The following is a 22,651-nucleotide window of genomic DNA, read 5'->3' on the forward strand; positions in this document are numbered from 1 at the left end:
GAGACAGTGACTCTCTATCACCAATTCCACACAAGGAATAGAGCATGACACTAACATAAAGTTCTGAATCAAGAAACAGGGTGGAAAAATGAGCAAAAAACAAAAAAGAACCTGGCCACAGAAAGCTACTATGGTGAAAGGGAAGACCACGATACAAACTCAGAAGCCAATGAAGTTTTAAAAAAAATAGCTACAAGCAAAGCCTCAAAGAAAAATGTGAATTGGACACAAGCCTAAAAAGAATTCCTAGAATAACTAAAAAATGATTTTCAAAATCAAATGAGTGGTAGAAAAAAATGAGGTAAAGAAATGAAAGCAAAGGAAGACAAAGAAAACAAAGAAGAAACAAAGAAAAGACAATTAACATTCTGGTAAAAGAGGCTCAAAAATTACTGAAAAAATAACACCTTAAAAATCAGAATAGATCAAATGGTTAAAAAAAAACAAAAACAAAAATTCACTGAAGAAAGGGAATTTCTTAAAAAGCAGAATTAGCCAAATGGAAAAAGAGGTACAAAAACTCACTGAAAAAAATCATTCCTCAAAAATTAGAATTCAGCAAATGGAAGCTAATGATTCCATGAGACATCAAGAAACAATCAAAGTCAAAAGAATGAAAAAAAATGAAGAAAACATGAAATATCTCATCCGAAGAACAACTGACCTAGAAAATAAATCTAGGAGAGATAAAATAAAAATTAATGGAATACTTGAAAGCCATGATAAAAAAAGAGACTAAAGAACATATTAAGAAATAAATCATCAAGGAAAATTGCCCTGATATCGTCGAACCAGAAGATAAACTAGAAATGGAAAGAATCCATAAATCAATTCTTGAAAGAGATCCCAAAATGAAAACTCCCAGGAATATTATAGTCAAATTCCAGAGCTCCCAGATCAAAGAGAAAATACTGAAAGTAGAAAAAAAGATCATTTAAATACTGTGGAAGTATAGTCAGGATCACATAAGATTTGGCAGCTACCATATCAAAGAAGTGAAGGGCCTAGAATATGATATTTTGGCAGGAATAAGAGCTGGAATTACAACCAAGAATAACCTACCCAGGAAATTTGAAAATAATCCTTCAAGGGGAAAAATGGAAATTAACTGAAATAGCATTTATGATAAAAAAAATGTTTAATAGAAAATTTGACTTTCAAAACAAGAATAAAGAGAAGTATAAAAAGGTAAATGTGAAAGAACAATCATAAGGGACTCAATAAAGTTGAACTGTTTCCTTTCTGTATGGGAAGATGTTACATATATCTTCTAAGACCTTTATCATTATTAGGGAAGTTAGAAATAATTTACGTAGAAAGAGAAATGTGGGAATGAGATGATTGTATTGGGATAATGTGTAAAAAAAAAAAAATGAACAGGCAGGAAAGAGGGATGAGAAGGGAGAAGGAAGAAGAATGGGAAAATTGCCTTCCATCAAAGAGGCACACAAGGGAGAGCTTTTACAGTGAAGGGGAAAATGGGGTGGGGCTGGGGGGGGAGGTAACACTTGAACCTCACTCACATTTACATTGGTTTATATAAATATATATATATATATATGTGAACTGAAATAGTAACAGAAGTCTATCTTACCCAAAAGGGAAGGGGGTAAGAGAAAAGGGGAAGGGGAGTTATAAAAAGGAGGGGAAATAAAGGAAGGCAGTGGTCAGAAGCAAAACAGACTTTACAGGAGGGACAAGACAAAACAGAGAGACAGAGAGGCAGAGACATAAACAAAAGAAAATAAGACGGAGGGAAATGCACAATTAACGATCATAACTCTGAAAATGAATGGGATGAACTCACCCGTAAAACAGAAGCAGATAGCAGAATGAATTAAAAACCGGAATCCAACAACACATTCTTTACAAGAAACACACTTGAAACAAGAACAAACTCACAGAGCTAAAATAAGAGACTGGAGCAGAATCTATTATGCTTCAGCTGAAGTTCAAAAAAAAAAAAGGGCAAGGTTAGCAATCAAGATCTCCGACAAAGCAAAAAAAATAGACCTAATTAAAAGGGATTAAGAGGGAAACTACATCTTGCTAAAAGGCACCACAGACAATAAAGTAATATCATTACAAAATATACTGTACCAAATGGCATAGCATCCAAATTCTTAAAAGTTAAATGAATTATAGGAGGAAATAGATAGTAAAACTATACTAGTAAGAGACCTCAACTTTCTCCTCTCGGAGTTAGATAAATCTTAGCATAAAGTAGGTAAGAAAGAAGTCAAGGAAATGAACAGAATCTTAAAAAAGTTAGATATGACAGACCTCTGAAGAAAACTAAATGGGAATAAAAGGGAGTTTACCTTTTTCACAGCTATATATGGCACCTTCGCACAAAAAAAAATGACCATGTGTTATGACCTAGAAACCTCACAACCAAAGGCAAAAAAGTAGAAATATTAAATGCAATCTTTTCAGCCAATAATGCAATAAAAATTAAATTTAATAAAGACCCTTACTTGGGCACGGAAATATGGTTAAAAGCTCACTGGAAACTAAATAATCTAATCCTTAAAAACGAGTGGGTCAAAGAACAAATGATATAAACAATCAATAATTTCATTAAATAGAATAATAACAATGAGACAACATTCCAAAACTTGGATGCAGCCAAAGCAACACTTAGGAAAAAATTTATATCCCTACATGCCTACGACAATAAAAGAGAAAGAACAGATCAAAGAATTTAGTACACAACTAAAAAAAAAATCTAGAAAAAGAACAAATTAAAAATCCCCAATTAAACACCAAAATGGAAATCCTGAAAATCAAAGGAGTAATAAAACTGAAAGGAAAAAAAAAATCCATTGAACTAATAAATAAAAACATGAAAAAACCAATAAAATAGACAAACCATTGGCTAATTTGATTTAAAAAAAAGAAGAAAATCTTTGTTGCTGGGGAAAAAAATACAGAGCAATACACTTATATTGTGGGAGCTGAACTTTATTAGTTCCTTTGGTGCCTCTATAACTAATTTCCAAATCATGCAACAAAATTATGAGCTTATTTCAAGTAACACACAAGACTCTTAGCAGGCAAGTCATCTGCAGTAAGACATGGATCAACTGTTGCTGTTCATTCATGCTATAATGAGCATGCTCCAGAATTGTAAAGCATTTCTTGTCCCAAGATCCTATTGCACAGAACCTAATAAATGAAAATTTTAAATTAAAAAAAAAAAAAAAAGAAAACCAAATTACTAGAACGAAAAACGAAAAGGGTGAATGCACCAGAAATGAAGATGAAATTAAAGCATTTATTAGGAATTATTTTGCCCAATTTTATATCAGTAAAACTGACAATCTAAGTGAAATGGATGAAGATGTACAAAAATATAAACTACTCAGATTAACAGAAGAAGAAATAGAATATTTAAAGAACCTTATCTTAGAAAAGAAAATGGAACAAGCCATCAGTGAGCTCCCAAAAAAAAAAATCCCCAGGACCAGATAGAGTCACAAGTGAATTCTACCAAATATTTAAGGAACAATTAATATCAATACCTATATAAACTATTTGAAAAACTAGGTAAAGAAGAGTTCTACCAAATTTCTTTCATGACACAAATAAAGTTTTGATACCTAAAACCAGGGAGAGCAAAAATGGAGAAAGAAAACTATAGACCAACTTCTTTAATAGCTATCAATGCAAAATTTTTAAATAAAATACTAGTAAGGAGATTGTAGCAATACATCACAAAAATCCTACACTACTAAGGAAAATGAATATGGGATTATGTTATTTACTAACCATCTGTGAATCCATCCATTTCCTCAGACCCAATTTCTGAAGGGCATAACTGATTAACGTAATTACTACCTGGGCAGGCACTCTTACATCAGTCAATCCCATACACAAAAGCCAATTTAGGCTAAGCCCCACCTCCAACAGATAATTCTTATGTCTTCTAATCAATGTTTAGGGTAACCTGGTCTCCAATAGAGAGACCAAGCCAGTGAAAACCTGATTGAGATGACTTGTGTTTTTCCAGTCAAGATTAGGAGAGGCAGCTGAGTCCATGGGGCAACTAGCATTCCTTGAGTTTTACGGACATTCATTATCAACCACATCTGAAAACCAGCCCACTTTCCCTAGCTACAGACTGATCCTCAGGATTAGTCCTGCCCCCCAACAGTGAAGTAATACGGAGGAGTTGAGAAAAATTAGCCCATCTCCTCATTAAAATGTTCACCCACCAAGGCTGCCTTATCTTTGCTAGGGGAAGATGTCCAAATCAAAAGCTTTCAAGTCAATCAGAGGGAAGGCACACCCAAGTTTAAAAGGTGCTGTGGGCCCTCCCTCCGAGTCTTTGGCACAATAGAAACCAGGCAATAAGAGCCCTCGGTTACCAGGGTGCATTCCCCTGCTAATAAAAGATATCTTGCTCAAAGAATTGCTTTACTCCACCGTTTGTTAAATTCCACTTGCAACACTATGACCGGGTGGGATCTATAATAGGAATGCAGGGCTGCTTCAATGTCTAGGAAAGCTATTATCAAAATTGACCATATCAGTAATAAAAGTCATATAATTATATCAATAAATGCAAAAAAGGGCTTTGAAGACATACACCATCCATTCCTATTAAAAACACTAGAAAGCATAAGAATCAATGGAACCTTTCTCAAAATACTTGTCTAAAACTAGAGCATTAACTGTAATGGGGATAAACTTGAAGCCTTCCCCATAAGATTAAGACTGAAGCAATGGTGTCCATTATCACCAGTATCATTCAATGTTGTATTAGAAATGCTAGCTATGTCAATAAGGCAAGAAAAAGAAATTGAAAGAAAAATGAGCAATGAGGAATCAAAACTTCACTCTGTGCAGATGATATGATAGTATACTTAAAGAACCCTAGAGAATCAACTAAAAAACTATTTGAAGCAATGGAACTTCAGCAAAGTTGCAGGATATAAAATAAACCCACATAGATCACTGGCATTTATATATATTATCAACAAAATCCAGCAGCAAGAGGCAGAAAGAGAAATTCCACTTAAAATAACTGGAGACAATATAAAATACTTGGGAGTCTAGATGCCAAGATAAACCCAGGGATCTTATGAACACAACTACAAAACACTTTTCACACAAATGAAGACAGATTCAAACCACCAGAGAAATATTAATTGCTCATGGATACGCCAAGCTAGTATAACGATGACATTTCTACCTAAGTGAATTTACTTATTCAGTGTCATATCAATCAAATTACCAAAAAATTATTTTATGGAGTTAGAAAAAATAGTAACAAAATTCATCTGGAAGAACAAAAGGTCAAGAATATCAAGAGAATGAGGGAAAAAAAAATATGAAGGATGGCAGCCTAGAATTTCCAGATTTCAAACTACATTACAAAGCAGTAATCATCACAACAATCTAGTATTGGCTAAGAAATAAAATAGTGGGTAAATGGAATGGATTAGGTAAACAATACACAGTAGTAAATAACCATAGTCATCTAGTGTTTGATAAACTAAAATTCAAGCTTTTCGGGTAAAAACTCAACATTTGACAAAAATTACTGGGGAAACTATAAGTAGTTTGGCAGAAACTAGGCAGAGACCAACATCTCACACCATATACCAAGATACAGTCAAAATGGATAAATGATATACACATAATTAGGGGAACATGGAAAAATGCACCTCTCAGATCTATGGATGAGGAAGAATTTACGATCAAACTAGAGATAGGATTAGAAGAAGAAAAATGGATTTTGATTACATGAAATTAAAAGGCTTTCAAAGAAACAAAACCAATGTAGCCAAAATTGGAAGGAAAACAGAAAACTGGGGGAAAAAATTTGCAATAAGTTTTTTCTGATAAAGGCCTCATTCCTCAACCATATATACAACCGATCCAAATTTATAAAAATAACAGCCTTCGATTGATAAATAAGCAAAGGATGTGTACAGGCAGTTTTCAGAAGAACAAATCAAAGCTATCAATAGTCACAGGAAAAAATGCCCTCTAATCACCACTGATTAGAGAAAAGCAAATTAACATAATTGAGATAATGCTTCACACCTATAAGACTGGCTAACAGGGCAGAAGAAGAAAATGATAAATGCTAGAGGGGCTGTGGAAAAATTTGGGGTGAAAACTAATCCAACCATTCTGGAGAATCATCTGAAACTATGCCCCATAAGCCTATAAAACTATGTATATTCATTGACTCAGCAATACTACTATGATGTCTTTAACCCAAAGAAACTAAAAAAAGGGGGGTGGGGGCAGAAGTGGCAGATTTTGTTCGAACATTTTTGTTCAAAAATGATCATAGCAGCTCTTTTTGTTGTGACAAAGAACTGGAAATTGAGGGGAGTGACCATTAATTGGGGAACGGCTGAACAAGTCGTGGTATGTGATTGTGATGGAATACTATTGTGCTATAAGAAATGACAAGCAGGATGGTTTGTGGAAAACCTGGGAAGGCTTCTATGAACTCATGCAAGAACCAGGAGAACAGAGTACACAGTAAAAGCAATATTGTAAGGATGATCAATTGTGAAAGACTGAGCTTGTCTGATCATGGCAATGATTCAAGACGATTGTCTTGGATCTTTGCCTTGATCAGAGGACTCATGATGAAAAATGTTATCCCCCAATATTGAGAACTTAGGAACTAGAATGCAGCTTGAAGCACATTTTTTCTGTGAAAAAAAAAAAATACTTTGTTATTGTTTTATTTTGTGTTTTCTTTTACAATATGGCTAATATGGACACACGTTTTGCATAATTTCACCTTTATAACCCATATCAAATCGCTTGCTTTCTCAAAGAGAAGAAAGGGCTGGAACTCAAATTTTTTTAAACTGTTAAAAAACATTTTTGCACGTAATTGTGAATATTTAATGAAATAATTTTTTTTTTAAAAGGCTTCCCACCCCCCCACCTCTTCGACAGTGGTCACGCCCTCCCCCCCACCTCTTCGACGGTGGTCACGCCCTCCCCCCCACCTCTTCGACAGTGGTCACGCCCTTCCCCTTGAGACCAAACAACCTGCCCCTCCCCCAGGGCTGCAGCAGCACCCCCTGCTTCAACCCCCTTCCCGTCTTTCACTTACAACTACCCAGGAGCCCACGCTCCCCGGGGGCTGTCACACCTGTTCCCCCCCCCCCAGTCTCTCCCCGTCTACCCTCCTACGGGAACAGGGGCTGCTCCCCCGGACCTGATCACGCGGGATGTGGGCGGCACCGCACGAACACGCACGGACTCAGGGCTCAGTGGCCTCTTCCAGCTCGGAGGACGTCGGCGCACCCCTCCCCCCAGGCCGAGCAAGGGCGCATGCGCCCAGACCGACGGTTCCCAGAATTCTCGTGAAGCTTCTTCCAACCCCTCCCCCCCACCCCTTCACCTGATGCCCCCATTTATCACAGGTTAGGGGGAAGGTGGGTTCCCCTGATTGGACACAAGATGGTTAAAAGCGGGGTCACAGGCTGTCTGGCCCGGGAACGGCTTAACTCTTTCCTAGCTCTATGGCCAGGAAGGGCAGAGCAGAAGCTCATTGAGACGTCCTGATTGCCAAACAGAAGGCGCGGTACCTTCCCGTCAATCAGGGAGCACGCTACCCTCCAGCCTATCAGAGGATGTGATTGCTTCCGCCAATCAGGAGGCTCACTGCCCTCTGCTCTCCCGGGTGAGCCTCCTGATGGGGGAGGAAGCTGGGGGGCGGAGCTTCTGGCCGGGGCGGGAGGGGCGCAGGTCGTGGCCCTGAGTGCCATTGGAGAGTTGGCTGGCCCCGGGAGGGGCGGGGCTCTGGGGCTGGGAGGAGCCGCCCAGAGCAAGATAGCCCCGATCCTGGGCTCTAGGACCCGCCATTCCCCTTCCTCCCGAGGGTCCGAGCCGCTCCCCGCCCAGTCTCGCCTCCGCCGGCGGGCTCCTTCCCTCGGAGCTCTGGGTGAGTGTCCTCCAGGGACACCCCCCGCTCCTGGCCCCTGCTTCCTGTCCAGGCTCCCCATCACCACCCCCCCCAGGGTCCTGGGGCGCCCTCCTTCCCGGACCAGCGGTCCCACGGCCCGACTTCCAGGCCTTGCTCGGACCCGGAGTCCCGGAGTCTGTGTCCTCCGTGGGGGATGGGAAGCCCCCTCCTGCCTCAGAGGTGTCCGTGGGGCGATGGGGGAGGGGAGGGAGCAGGAGAGAAGGAATAAGGGGGTGGAGGGTGGTCCCCGTGCCCGCCCTGCTGCCCCCTCTTCTGCTGGGGAGGGTAGTGCCAGGGGCTTGGGGACCCCTCGAGGGTCTGTCCCTCCGTAAATCCTTGTAGGCCAGCCCCCTGCCTGGGGGTGAAGGCAGGGACGTCTCCCCCGGATCCTTCTGCCTCCCCTGAAGAGGACCAAGAGCTGGCCCAGGCAGGGAGGCCGAGGGGATGGCCCCCGGACCCCCGAGATCCCCATGGCAGGTGAGTGCGGGCAGCCCCAGGGTCGACACCATCAGCAAGGGTGATCGTTAAAAAAAATAGAAGACAGTAGTAACAACACTGCCCTGCCTTCCTCCTGGCTTTGCACTGCTTCATGAGCTCTTGTATCTCTAGCAATAATTTTCCCCCAACTTGCTGCCCTCCTGGTTTTGATTTTTTCAGTTCTTCCTCATCACACCTGGCTGTCCAAGAAAACCATTTCAATTATTATCCTCTGTTACATATAGACCATTTCTTTGCTCTCTTTTTTTTGTGTTACACACACACCCCCACACCCCACACCCCCATCTCTACATCTCTTTCTTGTAGCAACTGAAAGCCAAGGAAAAGCCCTCCCCACCTGCCTCCTCTCTGGACAGAGCAGAGCCCTGACATCTTCCCCAGCTGTTTTCCTTTGCAGTCTTGTAGGCAGAGCAACATGGTCCTTCTGGGCCACTAACTCTGCTTCAGTTCACACCAAGCCAATAAGCCTTTAGAAAGTGGCTCCTCTGTGCCAGGCCCTGTTCAAACCTCCTGTGGATACAAAGGAAGGAGAAATCAGCCCCTGCCTTCAAGGAGCTCACACCCTAATGTGGAAGGCAACATTTAGGCATCTGTGTCCATAAAAGCTATAGACTGTGTAGGGGGGAAGGGAGGGATCCAGCAGTTTCAGGGACCAGGAAAAGCCCATTTTTAGAAGGTGAGATTTGAGCTGAGACTTGAAGGAAGCCAGGAGGTGGAAGTGAGGAGGGAGATGTTTATTTGGGAAATGTTGCAAAAGTAAAATGAAGAGGTATTGGCAAGAGACTGGATAAGGGGGATAAGAGACAGGAGTCGAGGGTGATGCCTCAGTTTTGAACTCCAGGGACTTGAAGGTTGTTGTTGCTCTTAACAATAATAGGGAAGGTAAGAGGGTGAGAGAACCTTTAGGGGAAAGATAATGAGTTCCATTATGGGCAGGTTGAATATAAGACGTCCAGTCTGAAAAAAAGTTGCGATCAGAGGTGACTCATGTTGAATGGCCGCCTTCGGTTCTTAAAGTAAATAAGAGACAAGATATTCAGATGAGACTGGTCAATTGTCAATAAATATTTATTGATTACAATATGCTGAGAGCTGAGGATTCAGATACCAAAAAAGACAGTCCGTGACCTCATGGAACTTAGAATTTTGAGAAGGAAGACAGCTCACAAAAAGAAGCCCACAGAGGGACATGGGAGAACACAGGCCCAAGGTGAGAAGCTAGTCAGAAGTCCCAAAGTAGTGCAGCCAGGTGAGAAATGCAATGTCTGAGCTCAGCCTTCTCCTTAAATGTAGGCTTGGAGTTCATACCCCACCCTCTAATCAGAGAGGCAGAAGGTAGTGATGAGGGGGAGTACTAAAGGTGATAAGATGTCCCAGCAGTAAGCTTCCTGGGGATGGCTTTCAGAGAAGTCCCAAGGTAATGGCATCAAATGAGAATTGAGGTATGTGAGCTAAGCTTTCTCTTTAAATGGAGTGTGAAGTTCATGGCCTTACCTCATGGTGGTGAACTATGCACGTGGGAGATTTGAGGAGGAAGAGGTTTGCAACACCTTCTTTTGTGAGTTAGAGAATCAGTTGGACAAGAATTATCTATCAATAAAGGTACTCCCTTCTCTAGTAAGAGCCAATACTATGAATAGATACCATGTAGTGAAGAATTGTGACTTGAGGCCCTAATGAAAAGGAAAGATTTGCAAATTCTTGGGAATCTCAAAAGTGGAAAAGACTAATAAATGCCTTAATTGCTCAGAAGTTAAATAATTAAGAAATAAAAGGAAGTTTAAGGAGAAATATGCATTTCAAAAAAGCATAAATCAGATGTGTTAAAAGAGGAATCAAAATGATGAAATGAAAAGACAATATTGTCCACACGATTGAGAATGTTCTTAAGTAATAGAACGTCTGAAAAAGCAAATTATAACACTAATGGAAATGACAGATAATGAAATGAGAGAGCATCAGATAAGAAGGCATTGGCCAAACACATGATCACCCTTCTCAAATATCAAGACATTTCCACATCTGTCCAATCTCTTGTAGTTCTTCTGTCAGTCTACCTTTTAACTCATTATCCTGACTCTTGCTCTCCAATGGTTTAGAGTTTTGGGGATATTTTTAGATAACTTCTTATAAACTGGCAATGACTTTTTTCATGAATTAGCTCAGTCTCCAACCCCAGGTAATGAAATGTTACATTTTTAATAAATGAAGGAATCTTCCTTTCCCCATCATAGTTACTCTTATTTCTGTACAATGAAATATGAAAATTTTTAAAAATAGATTTTGATAGTTTATTTTTTAATTTTAAATATTATTTTATTTTTCCAATTACATAGACAGTTTTTAACAATGATTTTAAAAAATTTGAGTTCCAAATTTTCTCACTCCTTCCTTCACCTCCCTCCCTTCATAAAAAGGTAAGCAACTTGATATAGGTTATATATATGCAATCACGTAAAACATATTTCCATATTAGTCATGTTGTGAAAGAAGAAACAGGTCAAAAGGGAAAAAAAATCACACACAAAAAAGAAAGTGAAAATAGCATGCTTCAGTCTGTATTCAGACTATACCTGTTCTTTCTCTGAATGTGTATAGCGTTTTCCATCATGAGTCCTTTGGACTTGGATCAAGACAGACTTGTCTTGGATCGTTGTATTGCAGAGAAGAGCTAAGTTATTCATAGTTGATCATCATGCAATATTGCTGTTACTGTGTACAATGTTTTCCTGGTTCTGCTTACATAATTTTGCATCAGTTTGTGTAAGTCTTTCCAGGTTATGAAATGTGAACCTTAATGAATATATGCCATTAACACGTGATAGCAATCATAAAGACATGAGATATTTTGCCTATGATAACTCTTCTCCATGGTCACCTCAAACCCTCAGTATAACCATAAATAACTCTCCACTTGACTCATTAAAATCTCATACTACTAAGTAAAGTCCAGATTATTATTACTATCTGTTATGAATCTCTTCATGGTTTCTTGTAGATGGACTTTATTTTAGACTTTTAGGAAATTAGCTAGATTATTTCTTTTTCTTTGTTCTCTTTTCAGTGATCAAAGATAATGTCTTTACCCGTAGAATACACAGAACTTGATGGCTTTTCACACTTCCATCATAAAATTTTCTTAACATATCACTAAGACAGTTCTGATGAGGAAAAAGTTTCAAATCACCTCTCTTTCTCCACTGTAGATTCTCATATCTCTCTGATAGAACACATACCTTCTTGATTCCATAGGGAGAAACATTTCATGATAAGCTATTTGTCAACTTTATTCCAACTGCAAATATAAAATACTTTTCTCATTCCATTTGGGTTTTAATAAGTACACATATCTGGAGTGGGAATAAGGTGAAAGAAAACTAGAAAAGTAGGGCAAGGGAAGATGATGGGCTCTAGCAACCAAAAGATTTCATATTTAATCTTGGTGATAGGAGCCACTAGAGTGTATTGAGTAGTTGGTGCTGTGGTCAGAAGTATCTTTTATTTAGGAAGGTGGATTTGACAGCTGTGTGGAGGAGTGAATGGACTGGAGAGAGAACCGAGGCAGGGAGACCAACCAGCAAACTCTTGCAGTACCTCAGGTGTGAGGTTATACAGGCCTGAACCAAGAAAGTGGCAGTGTTGGGAGAGATGGCATGTATGGGAGAAAGGTTACAAAAGTAGTGTCAACAGAATTTTCCAAAGAATTGAATTGTAGGTTGTGAGTGTGTGGGGTGATTACCTAGGTTATGAACCTGGATGATTGGCAGGGTGGTGCCCAGGATAGCAGTAGTCAAACAAGAAGATGGGAGGGTAGGTCAAAAGATAAGGAGTTTCCTTTTGGACATGGGAAGAGAACTAGGAGAGAGCAGTATCCCTAAAACCTAGAGAAGAGAGTGTCCCAGAAAATGGGGGTGATTGACAGTGTCAAAGGTAGCAGAGAAGTCAAGAAAGATGAGGATTGAGAAAAGGCCATTGGATTTAGCTATTTGGAGATGGTTCACAGAGAACTGTTTTAATTGAACAAGGAAGTTGGAAGCCAAACTGCAGAGAATTTCAAAGAGTGAAAGGAAGGGAGTTGGAGGCACCAGTTGTAGATGGCCATCTCTAGGTATTTAGCAGTGAAGGGGGAGAGATATAGAGCAATAGGCAGGGAAAAATTGAAAATTAGCGGGGAAAAATGGGAATGAAAGAGGAGAGAATATTCTGAGGTCAAAGACCCAGTCCAATAACACAGTCTCACAAACATTTTTAAGCACCTGCTATGTGCCAGGCATTGTGCCAACTACCAGGGATATAATTAATTTTAAAAAGACAGTCCCTGCCCTTCAGGATCTTACAGTCTAATGAGGTGCAGGTAACGAGGTGGGGGGGGGACAGAAAAAGGAAGCAAGAAAACACAAGAGGTGGGTAAGGGAGGAGAAGGGAACTAGGGTGTACCTCCTGTGGAGGAAGGTAGCAGAAATATTTAGGAAGCAAAACCTAACTACATGCTGTGCATAAGTAACACCTTTGAAAGAAAGATTCACCCAGCATTAAAATGAAAGGATTTCATTCTGTAATAGAGTTTATAACTGCCCCCAGACTAACTCATCTGGATATCCTTTGACCTAGTGATAACCACTAGTAGACCTATCACCTAAAGGAATTAAAGAAAGAGAGAAAAGACTCATAAACACAACCCAAAATTATAGCTGTTATTTTTTTGTGGTTTCAAAAAACTGGAAACCAAGATGGCTGCCATACGTTGGGAGATGTCTAAACAAATGATTGATGGTCTGAGAATAAAATGGAAGATTGTTCAGCCTCAAGAAATGATAAAAGGCACAGTTTTAGAGAAATCTGGGAAGACTTGAATGAACAGATATTGACAAATGAACAGAACAAATAGAATAGTTTATATGAAGCAACATTCATCAATGCAGCAAACAACCATGACTTCAGAACAGTGGTCCCCAAATCTTTGGTTCTTAGGGCCTCTCTAAACAATAACAAGTGTGTTGTTAATCTCCCCAATAATTTAAGCTACTACTCATATTATTATTTTTTAATACATTTAATTCCTCCAATAATGACCTGGAAAATGTTTGCCCCTTAAAGCTCCAAATCAATACTGTCATCACAATATACTATTATAAAGTGTAAGATTTTATTCTGCTTAAATAATGAAAACAGAATAAAAATGATAGTATCCTAAGTATTAAATAATTGTGAAATTTTAACGTAGGGCTTACTACAAGAATTCTCTTTTTTTAAATCTAATAGGGAGGCAGAGCCAAGATGGCAGAGTAAAGGCAGGGACTTGCCTGAGGTCTCCTCTGAACTACTTCTGATACTTTTAAATAATAACACCAAACAAATTCTAGAGTGGCAGAACCCACAAAAAGATAGAGTGAAACAATTTTCTAGCCCAAGATAACTTACAGGGTTGGCAGGACAGGTCTGTTGCAGCAGGGTGAGAGGAGCACAGTCCAGTGCAAGCTGCGTCAGCGCAGACCAGGCCCCAGCAAACGAGGAGCAGGCCTTAGGGTGACTGAATCAGTGGCAGCAGTGGTGGTTTCTAGACTTCTCAGCCCATAGACACCAAAGAAAATTTAGAGGGTCAGCAGAAAGAGTCTGTGGCACCTGGGTGAGAGTGGAGCACAGGCTGTGCCAGCACAGCCCTGGCCCCAGCAAACCAGGAGCAGGCTTTAGGAGCCACTGAATCGGGGTGGCAGCAGCTGCTTCCAGAGCTCTCAGCCCACAGATGGTAAGGGAGCTGAACAGCTGATCAGAAGGAGATTACAGGGTCTCTGCTAGCACTGAGGCAGGACTCTGTTGTTTTGCCCATACTTGGATCCAGGTCCCGTCCTGGGAAGTAGTCCTAGGGCGAGGAGGAGCACTAGTACACCAGAGTGTGTGGCCACAGTGGAGTGGGGACCCTTCTCATAGTTCTGAGGCAAAAAATGAAGAGTGCTTGTGGTCACTCACAGATGAGCACAGGCCAGGAGAGCAGTAAACACCTCTCCTTTAGGTCTTACTACCTTGGAGGAACTGAAAATTTACAGGTCTCTAGAAGTATCTCTGAAAACAGCTACACAAAACCCCTGAAGCTTAAGACAGTGCGCCCTCCACCCTGGAAGCAGAGCCCTGCTTTAACAAAGAGTTAAAGTCAAGTAATAGGTTGGGGAAATGAGCAAACAACAGAAAAAAATTCTGATTGTAGAAGGTTACTATGGTGACAAAGAAAATTAAAATACACATTCAGAAGAAGATAACAAAGTCAAAGCTCCTACATCCAAAGCCTCCAAGAAAAATATGGATTGGTCTTAGGCCAAGGAAGAGCTGAAAAAAGATTTTGGAAATCAAGTAAGAGAGGTAGAGGAACAATTGGGAGTGATGAGAGTGATGCAAGAAAATCGTGGAAAACAAGTCAACCGCTTGGTAAGGGAGGCACAACAAAATACTGAAGAAAATAACACCTTTAAAAACAAACTAATAAAAGAGGTACAAGAAGCCAATGAGGAGAAGAATGCCTTTAAAAAATCAGAATTGGCCAAATGAAAAAGGAGGTATAAAAGCTCAGTGAAGAAAATAATTCCTTAAAAATTAGAATTGAGCAAATGGAAGCTAATGACTTTATAAGAAATCGAGAAACAGTAAAACAAAACCAAAAGAATAAAAAAATAGAAGACAATGTGAAATATCTCATTGGAAAAACAACTGACTTGGAAAATAGATCCAGGAGAGAGAATTTAAAAATTATTGGATTACCTGAAAGCCATGATCAGAAAAAGAGCCTAGACATCATCTTGCAAGAAATTATCAAGGAAAACTGCCCTAATATTCTAGAACCAACTGTTGAAATAGAAATTGAAAGAATCTACCAATCAACTCCTGAAAGAAATACTAAAATGAAAACTCCAAGGAATGTTATAGCCAAATTTCAGAGCTTCCTGTTCAAGGAGGAACTATTGCAAGTAGCCAGAAAGAAACAAGTATCCTGGAGCCACACCATCAGGATGACACAAGATTTAGCAGCTTCTACGTTAAAGGATCAGAGGGCCTGGAATATGGAAAATTCTGGAGGGTAAAGGAGCTAGGATTACAACAAAGAATCACCTACCCGGCAAAACTGAGTATCATCCTTCAGGGGGAGAATGGACATTCAATGAAATAGAGGGTTTTAAAGCATTCTTGATGAAAAGACCAGAGCTGAATAGAAAATTCGACTTTCAAATACAAGACTTGAGAGAAATATAAAAAGGTAAACGGGAAAGGGAACTCATAAGGGACTTAAGGTTAAACTGTTTACATTCCTACATGGGAAGATTATACTTGTAGCTAATGAGAACTTTTTCATCATCAGGGCAATTAGGAGTATATATGAACAGAGGGCACAGGTATGAGTTGAATATTAAGGGATGATATCTAAAAAATAAAATTAAGGGGTGAGAGAGGAATGTACTGGGAGAAAGGAAAAGGGAGAGGTAGAATGGGGCAAATTATCTCACATAAAAGAGGCAAGAAAAAGCTTTTACAGTTTAGGGGAAGAATGGGGAAATGAAGGGGAGTAAGTGAACCTTACTCTCAATCAGAATTGGCTCAAAGAGGGAATAACACTCAATTTGGCATAGATATCTTACTCTACAGGAAAGTAGGAGGGGAAGGGGTTAAGAGAAGGAGTGATAGAAGGGAGGGCAGATTGGGGGGGTTAGTCAGAAGCAAAACACTTTTGAGGATAGAGAATAGAAAAAATGGGAAATGGAATGGAGGGAATACAGTTAGTAGTAGTAACTGAAAAAAACTTTTTGAAGCATGTTTCTCTGATCAAGGCTTCATTTCTGAAACATAGAGAACTGAGTCAAATTTATAAAAATAAAAGCCATTCCCCAATTAACAAATGATCAAAAGATAGGAAGTTTTCAGATGAAACAATCAAAGCTATCTTTAGTCATGTGGAAAAAATGCTCCAAATCACTGTTGTTTGGAGAAATGCAAATTAAAATAATTCTGAGGTACTGCCTCATACCTACTAAATTAGCTGATAGGATAGAAAAGGAAAATGACCAATGTTGGGAGTGGGGGGGGGGGGAATGAGACATTAATGTACCATTGGTGAACTTGTGAACTGAATCAGCCATTCTGTAGAGCAATTTGGAACTATGCCCAAAGGGCTATAGAACCATGCATACCCTTTGACCTTGCAAGACTAGAAAAGAGGATTTCAAAAAAGGAAAGGAGTCTTGTATGTACAGAAATATGTATAGTACCTCTTTCCTGATGGTAAAGAATTGGAGATTGAGGGGATGCCCATCAATTGGGGAATGGCTGGACAAATTGTGGTGTATGATTGTGGTGGAATACTATTGTGCTACAAGAAATGATGAGCAGGATGCTCTGGGAAAAACCTGGAGAGACATACATGAGCTGATGCAAAGTGAAATGTACTGTGTACAGAGTTACAGCACTATTGTGAGATGATCAGCTGTGAATGACTTAACCTATTCTCACCAATACAACAATCCAAGTCAGCTTTGAAGGACTTAAGATGAAAAATGCTATCCATCCCCAGAGAAAAAACTGATGGTGTCTGAATATAGATTGAGGCGTACTTTTTTTTTTTAACTTTATTTTTCTTCAGGGTTTTTTTCTCTGTTTTCTTTCACAACATGACTGTTTCTTATGTTTCTTATGACTGTACATGTATAACCTATTGAATTGCTTGCCTTTTCAATAATAGGGAGTAGAGAGAGGGAGTAAGGGAGAGAATTTGGAACTCAGAGTTTTAAAAATGAATGCTGAAAAATTGTTTTTAAATGTAACTGGGGAAAAATAAAATATTAAATAAAAATTAAAATATAAAAACAGGACTTCTTACTTATTATCTATAAGACTTCAATTTAAATTTCTTTATTTTAAAGATTTTGATGAATATGAATAGCATTTTTCCTTCAAATAAATTATAACTTAGAAGGTGTTAAACAATGTAATACATAAAATTCATTTAAAAGTTAGATTTTTTTTCCTTTGAATGAAGGTTTGCAGTATTTTAGTTCAAGATCTACCAAATTCAATCTTCAATGTGGTTCTGTATCCAGTTGATATTATAATAATAAGAAAAACAACAAAGATTATAATAAATAGCATTTATATAGTGCCTGCAATATGCTACACACTGGGCTAAGTAATTTACAGATATTATCTCATTTAATCCCCACAATGCTGTGGGGTAGATGCTGTTATTATCTTTATTTTACAATTGGGGAAACTGTCAAGAAAAGATTAAGTGACGTGCTCAGGGTCACAGTATTAATGTCTGAGGTGGGATTTGAACTCACATCTTTTTGATTCCTAGATCCAGCTCTCTATCTCCAGTTTTTGTTTTTTTGGGTGGGGGGGGGTTTGTTTTCTGTTTTTAATTTTTTTTTTTTTGCTTTATAACCAGAATGCAGTGAAAATGCTCACAGGTGGATGAGATGGAAAATGTAGGAGAATTTTACAACTTCTCTTGCTGAGGGATAGAGATTAATTTTTTTTTTCTTTTTAGCCCACTGACCAGTTATCAAAATAAATCACTAGTTAATATATAAAAGATTTGTTTTACTGTTTGCTAATGACAAGTAGTATATTAAGTGATAAATGCCTTTATTGTTTTGCTTTTTTTTAAAGTGTTTTTATGTAAAACAACATTTTTAAGGAAAGAAATCTTCAGATATTTGTTTCTTCTTTCTACCACTGGCACACTGTCTACACCCTCACAGAAACTCTACAGAATGACTGACCTATGTTACCAACCAGATCCTCTGAAAAATCTGCCTGATAGAAGAATAATAACATAAACAGAAGATAAGTTCAAATAAAGAAAATAGCCTTAACACTATATTAAGTGACAGTGTAAGGTGTTTTTTCACAGAATGGTTGCAATGTACCCTGATGGTTTCAAGAAGTCTTGTAACGTCTGTGCCTAGTGAGCATGTTTTCCAAAGAGCTGCCCTTTGCACTGTAAGGACACAAACATTTGTACTATCTTGACTGATGATTACAGCACTGATGAGATGCAATTACAAGACAATCCTGGAAGAAGGGAACCACTTTGGTGCAGTATACTTCATAAAGCAAGTGAGGGTATGTGCACACCTTTGTACATCCACTGGAAATTGACTTCCACTTGAATGTCAAACTTTTATGGCAGTTTGGAAACAATTTGCTGATAGGTTGAGAAACTGTCAAAATAGAGAAGCACAAATGAAGAACAAATGAGAAGAACAAATGAAAAAGAATAATCAACAAAAGTCATTTGAATGAAGGATTGAAAGTTAAATGGAGAAAGACCATCTAATGCTGGGGGAAAAAGCACATTCAGTCCCAGGGTTTGAATTCTAGTGTGTCCTCCAGGGATGTTGGTCTTGTCACTTGGCTATTCTGAGCTCAATGTTTCAGTTGTAAAATATAATGAGAATTTTACCTGTGTCACATGTTTGTTGTGAGCACCCAGTATTACTGTTTGTGAAGTTCTTCATAACTTAAATCATCCCAGAGCTCTGGCCTTGGAGTCAATAGGATCAGAGTTCAAATCTGACCTTAGACACTTGACACTTACTAGTTGTGTGACCGTGGGCAAGTCACTTAACCCTGATTGCCTCACCAAAAAGCAATAAATAAATAAAAATAAATTAAATCATCCTGCAGATGTGAGTTAATGGCATTTTCAATTGATTCTGCCCATTAAGTTTGAAAATTCTTCCTTATAACTGGGTAGTAGAATGTATGTCAACCTACTTTCTTCCAATGGAAGGAAGAATTTTTAAAAGATGTATGTGTATATACATGTACATACATATATGTGTATATACATACATATACATATATGGAGAGAGAGAGTGAGTTTTCTTCATAGACACAAGGTGTACAGTGAATGAAACTGCTTTGAAGCTGAGCATTTCTGTGGAAAAATCTTGCTAGCAAAGGAGTCGAGTGATAGTCCCTTTGATTTCATTTAAGAGAAGTCCATGACTCGTATATCAAGATAGAGAAAAATCAAAATAGTCACTGTGAATTTGATAAAGATGCAAAGCATTTCAGACAATATTCTGTCTTAATTCAACTTGGAAAATGACCTCAGAGAATGAATTTTCAGTATAGTGAAGATAGGGAATGCATTAATGAAAAGATTGGGCATATTCAGTCTTATGAGAAGCTTCCTCAAGTGCAAATGTATCAGGGAAATTGGACACCAGCTTGGGTTAGGACACCATTAGACATAAGAAAAGTTGTACCAGAGAAATGGTTTGTATAGGGAATGAAGGTAGGAAGGCTTTCAGCCAGAACCCAAAGCTCATTGACCCTCATAAAATTTACACTATTGAGAAACTTTTTGAATGTAATCAATGTGAAAAGCTTTTCACAAAAAGGTCCACTCTTACTATACATCAGAATCCACACTGGGAAGAAAATTTATGATTGTAATCAGTGTGGAGAGGCTTTCCCAGAAAGGGCCAATCTTGATAACCATCTGAGAATCCACATAGGAGAGAAACTTTATGAATATAATCAATGTGGAAAGACTTTCAGATAGAGCTCTGGTCTCTCTACACATCAGAAAATCCACACTGTACAGAAATCTTATGAATGTAATCAATGTGGAATGACTTTCACAAAAAGAACCAGTCTTGCTGTACAGCAGCTAATCCACAGTGGAAGAAACCTTGTCAATGTAATCAATGTAGAAAGATTTTTCACACACAATTCCCAAATTTTGATGCATCAGAGAATCCATGCTGGAGAGAAATCTTATGAATGTAATCAATGTGGAAAGGCTTTCAGATCTAGCTCCTGATTTGGTAAACATCAAAAAATACACACTTGAGAGAAAACTTATGAATGTCATCAATGTGGTAAAGCCTTTAAGTAACAGTCATCCTTTGTTTCCCACCAGAGAATTGCTATTAAATATTAGTTTTGTCACTGTAATGAATGAAGAAGGGCATTCACATGAGTACAGAGTTTGTTCAACATTGGAAAACTCATTTTGGTTAGATGCCCTATGTGGACACAATGGGGGAAGACCTTCAACCAGAGATCATCTCTTATTTTATATCAGAATATTCATAGTAGAGAGACACCTTATGAGTTTGCTCAATGGAGTCATGATTTTCTTTGAAACAAGGAGATCACTAGACGTGAGAATATTCATACTGGGAAGAAGGCTTATCAAAGCAATACCTTCTGTCAGTGTCAAGGCCTTTACTTAGAGCTCATACTTGATTGTACATTGGAGAAATCATGCTGCAGATAAAATTTACGGATCTAAGTAACTAGGTAAGGCCTTTTGCATTATAGACTTTGTTAGACATGCCAAATGTCATACTGTTCATAAAGCCCTGTAAGTATAATGGACTTTTCTATTAAAATCCTAATGTTTGTCATTACTCGACAGTAACATTCTATAGCATTAATATACCATAATATCTTCAGCCATTCCATAAATGATTTAGTATTCACTTTGATTCCTGTTCTTTGGTGACACTAAATGTCCTATTATAAATATTTTGCTATCTGTTGGACATTTATTTCTGTAATGATTTCTTTAAAGAGCTTGTTGGCCTGGGGATAGTGTGCTATTCCTAGAATCATAAGACCTGAATTCAAATTCCCTGTGACACTGTGTGACTCTGGGCAAGTCACATAACCTTTTCCTCCCTGATTTTCCCATCTGTAAAATGGGAATAATAACAGCAAATATCTCGTAGGGTTGATATGAGGAACAAATGAAACAATAATAGTAAAGAGCTTTGCGAGTATTAAATCACAATGGAAGAGCTAGCTATTGTTATTTTATTTCATGGGCTAATAAGTCTCATAGTAGACTCAGTAGGCTAAAATGTGGACTGTTTAGTAATTTTTCTTTTAATTCAAGTTGATATTCAGAACAGTGTAGGGGAAGTTAACAATTGTAACAGAGGGGATTAGGTTTTGAATCAAAAAGATGGGTTCAAATCCTGACTCAAATGCTCACTGCCTCTATATTTTGGAGAAAGGAGCATCTACTTAAAAAATTAGCTTGAGAAATTGAATGGATCAGGTGTATAATATACCAAAAAAGTGAGTATAATACCCATGGGTTCAATAAACCCAAAGACTCTAACTATGGGGCCAGGATTTTCTAATCATTACAAAATGCTGGAAAAAATGGAAAGCAGTCTGGCAGAAATTAGATGGAGACCAACATCTCACATTATACCAAGGGTAGCTTTGATGCGTACATGATTTAGATATAAAAAGTCCCCTCAAACATTTTGGAAGAATTGTGAAGAAGATATGTTTTTCCATTTTGGATAGAGGATGAGTTCATCATTAAACGAAGGGCAGAAGGGATCACAGAAAATAAAAAGGGCCATTTTAATCACATTAAAAAATATTCCAATGCATCTAAAATGTAAATGTGGCAATTAACTGGAAAAATCTTTGCAGAGAGTTTTTCGGATAAAGGCTTCACATCCAAGGTATATAAAGAACAGATACAGATTATACACAGGTGTATAAAGAATGGATATAGAATACGGTCAAAAAGTATGAATAGGCAGTTTTCAGAAGAAGAAATACAAAGTATAAACAATCCTATGAACCATAAGTTCCATATCTGTAATCACTAATGCAAATCACTAGTAATTAGAAAAATTCTTAGATTGTTAAAGGTGATAAGAAAATAAGAATCAAATATTGGGGATATTTATTTTTCTTGATTGGGTATTTGGTACAAGAATTTTGTATTTTTTTTCCTTTTCACTTATGAAAAGGCAGGTCCAAGGGACAGAAAATATTTAATTTAAAAATAAAACTTAAATTAACCAAGAAAAAAGCTCTAAATCCCGAATACTTAGATAAATGCAATTTAAAAACTTTCATATTCTACCTCACACTCATGCAATTGACAAAGATAAGAAAATAACCAGCATTGGAAGGACTAGGATAATAGGCCCATGCTTTAATTTACTGTTGGCGAAACTGTGAAGGTGAAAAAGTCATTGAACTGTGTCTACCCTTTGAATCAGTGATGCCACTCGAGGGCATTTTCCCATAAAGAAAGAAGTAAAGAACTCAAGTGTACAGAAATACGCAACAGTTCCCTTTGTTATAACAGTGACTAAGGTGTGATGTCCTACAAAAGGTAATGGCGGAATGAATTTTGGTATGTGAATGGAATGGAACGCAAACATGCCAAGAGAC

At 38.3% G+C, this 22,651-nt stretch overlaps 1 protein-coding gene and 1 pseudogene across 1 annotated transcript in view; one reads left to right on the forward strand and one right to left on the reverse strand.

Annotated features, from left to right (window-relative positions):
• Positions 1-7,282, reverse strand: part of LOC114041217 (zinc finger protein OZF-like) — a 43,692-nt gene extending 36,410 nt beyond the window's left edge. The window contains exon 1 of the mRNA XM_027859569.1: positions 7,199-7,282. The gene's annotated coding sequence lies outside the window, so the exon portion shown is untranslated. The remainder of the gene's footprint in view (positions 1-7,198) is intronic.
• A 1,070-nt stretch (positions 7,283-8,352) lies between these two features.
• The window catches only part of LOC114041239, a 111,455-nt pseudogene continuing 97,156 nt past the window's right edge, over positions 8,353-22,651 (forward strand).

This window comes from Vombatus ursinus, unplaced genomic scaffold (genome assembly GCF_900497805.2).
Source record: "Vombatus ursinus unplaced genomic scaffold, bare-nosed wombat genome assembly UNPS02014170.1, whole genome shotgun sequence".
Lineage (NCBI taxonomy): Eukaryota > Metazoa > Chordata > Mammalia > Diprotodontia > Vombatidae > Vombatus > Vombatus ursinus.